Here is a 3,323-nt window from a genome sequence, read left to right on the forward strand (position 1 = left end):
AGAAATTCAGTTCAAGAAGATGTGTGCATAATAAAAGACCACGTTCATCTTCATCTTCATGAAAGCTATCTAATTATCTTGAGAGGTGATAGTGAATACAACGTGACCACATATTTTACTTGTTACATTAATTAATTATTTATTTAATTTTTTTTTGTAGTAGGTTTCACCGGCTGATTATGGTAATAATGTATATTATGTACAAAGTATATAGATAAATGAAGGCTTTTAGATAGTGGGTGAATTATAATTTGTTTGAAGGTTATAAAGTCCAATTTTCCTATTTTTAATCCTCAACATCATATTTGCCGAAGCCCTTTAAAAAAAAAAAAATCATATTTGCTGTTTTTTTAACTAAAATGTATTGGTTTTATCATTGTTTTTAAAAGAAAATTACAATCTCTTTTTAAGCACATGGTCTACAAAAAATTTGAGCAGGGCCTGTTTTCGACACTAACATGTGTTGAATTATTATGAGTCTGTCCCACCACCTTCCATCATCAGAAAAGAACATACACAACATAACTAAGACCAATTTCCCTACCACTTTGCATCACATTCTTCCCGTGATCATCCTTTCACTGGTTTCTTTAAGAAATGAATTCTGCAAAGAAAAAAAAAGAATTCTACAACACTTAATCATCATATACAGACAATTTTTTTCACACAAATTAAACTAGGATTTCTAATTTACAACAAATTTAATATAACTTTTCAAATTTACCATTAAAAGTGACTATTTTTATAAACACTCTAATTTGGATGAAAAAACTAACTAACATTTTTAAATCATTCATAAATATTTAATTATCATTTATTTAAGTTCAACTACTTGTGGTATTTCAAACAATTTTTCGAAGTCAAAGATGTTTTCTTATATTTCTTCCTCTGATAAATATGATCTTCAATTTGTTTGAAAGGTATTCCACTTTCACTCTTTTTGAAATGCACATGGAATAGTGCTTCCGCATCTTTAATGAATATATACGAACACCTCTATTTCCGCTTCACTTTCGTATACTAACTTATTGCATTTCTTGGAGGAGATTTTGAGTCGGTTCACAACACACATGTTTGAATGTATTCGTAGTCATGTAAAGACACAGAAGTCGGTACAATTTATTAATTAACACATGTAAACATCAAGTTGTTTATTGTCAGATTTATGGTAACATACAGATATTTTAGGGGGTCTTAAATTATGGGGACCATATATAAATAGTTTCAGATTCTTATTGGTCTCCTAAATTGTGGGACCATAAATAATTGCACCATTATATACGTAAATTTCTTCCCTGTTATATACAGCAATCGAGTTCTTGCATGAATTACTTGTTCATAAGGAAAATCCATTAGGTTTGTTCACAAAAAGAAAAGAAAAAAAAAAGTGTCACCTACAATGGCGATCAACATAGGTTTGATTGAAATCTGCATAACATTCATTTTGTTCCTTGTCCTCCTAGGTTTCTTACATCACAAGAAAACTCCGAAGTATTTGCCCACGAACTGGCCGGTCCTTGGGAATGCTTCCGGGTCTGCTCGTCCATATCAATCGTATATATGACGCGATCGCCGAGCTTCTTGAAGCCTCCAATATGACGTTTTGTTTCAAAGGGCCATGGCTTAGTGGAACTGACATATTGATCACTGTTGATCCGGCGAATATCCGTTACATTCTAAGTTCAAATTTCGATAATTACCCCAAAGGGACGGAGTTTAAGCAGATCTTTGAAGTCTTGGGAGATTCGATTTTCAACGTTGACTCGGAGTTGTGGGAGGATATGAGGAACTCGTCTCATGCCATTTTCAGCCATCAAGATTTCCAAAGGTTTTGGGTGAATACAAGCGTAAGCAAATTGAATCAAGGGCTTGTACCTATTCTCGAAAACGCTGTTGAGAAAAACATCATCGTCGACTTGCAAGATCTGTTCCACAGATTCTTGTTTGATACGTCTTCGATTTTGATAACCGGGTATGATCCAGGATGTCTCTCCATCGAATTGCCTAAGGTTAATTTCAGTGACGCTGTGGACGGTGTTGCCGATGGGCTTTTCTACAGACATGCCAAGCCAGTTCTGTTTTGGAAACTCCAGTATTGGATTGGAGTTGGAGTAGAAAAGAGCATGAGAAGAGGTATCGCGGTGTTTGATGAGATGCTTGAGAAAATCATATCGGCTAAACGAGAGGAGATTAAAATTCATGGGATTCGTGACTCAGAAGGAGAGGCCATGGACGTTTTAACGTATTACATGACTATAGACACGACCAAGTATAAACACTTGAAACCAAGTAACGATAAATTCATCAGAGACACTATTTTGGGGGTTTTGATAGCAGCAAAAGACACAACAAGCTCAGCTCTCTCTTGGTTCTTCTGGCTTCTCTCCAAGAACCCTGAAGCAATGATCAAGATTCGACAAGAGATTAACAACAAGATGCCAAAGTTTGATCCAGCAGATTTAGACAAGCTCGTGTATCTAGACGGTGCCGTGTGTGAGACGCTAAGGCTATACCCATCAGTCCCATTTAACCATAAGTCACCAGCAAAGCCAGACGTGCTTCCCACTGGGCATAGAGTCGATGACAACTGGAAGATAGTCATATCTATTTATGCATTGGGGAGGATGAAATCTGTTTGGGGAGATGATGCAGAAGATTTCAGACCAGAGAGATGGATTTCAGACAATGGAATGTTGAGACATGAACCTTCACATAAGTTCTTGGCGTTTAGCGCTGGTCCAAGAAGTTGCTTGGGGAAAAAGTTAACGTTCTTGCAGATAAAGACAGTGGCTGTGAAAATCATACAAAAATATGAGATTGAGGTCGTTGAAGGTCAAAAATCTGAACCAGTTCCTTCTGTTCTTCTTCGCATGCAGCATGGTCTCAAAGTTAGTGTCACTAGGATATAGATATAATTTTTTGTGTTATGATTAAATAATAATAATAATAAAATTCTCGTTAGAAAAAAATAAAGGTAAGTAGTTTTCAAGATTTCAAAAAAATATGTATGTATATGCATGTTTAAACTAAATTGCATACACGCCACGTACGGTTGTACCATTCTCGTCATTGCTTTAGTTTATATATATGCATGTATGCATTTTGAGATGATAATAGTAATTATCATACTTAATTGCAACAAAACAAAATTAAATGTAAAATTAATCAATCAACAAAAATGTTTAGTCTAATCTATCTATCTATCTATATAAATAAAGTAGGATATTCTCTTCACATAGCGCGCCATGTCATCAGCACCTTGGGCAAATTTCGTCATGTCATCTCTTTTTAAGTTGCGTTCTTACTTCCGGTTACTCTTAAGT

General features: G+C 35.1%; 1 pseudogene; it reads left to right on the plus strand.

The window, feature by feature from the left end:
• The first annotated feature begins 1,321 nt into the window (after positions 1-1,321).
• Positions 1,322-2,971, plus strand: LOC106308294 (annotated as a pseudogene).
• Positions 2,972-3,323: the final 352 nt, after the last annotated feature.

Source organism: Brassica oleracea, chromosome C8 (genome assembly GCF_000695525.1).
Source record: "Brassica oleracea var. oleracea cultivar TO1000 chromosome C8, BOL, whole genome shotgun sequence".
NCBI classification, from domain to species: Eukaryota; Viridiplantae; Streptophyta; class Magnoliopsida; order Brassicales; family Brassicaceae; genus Brassica; species Brassica oleracea.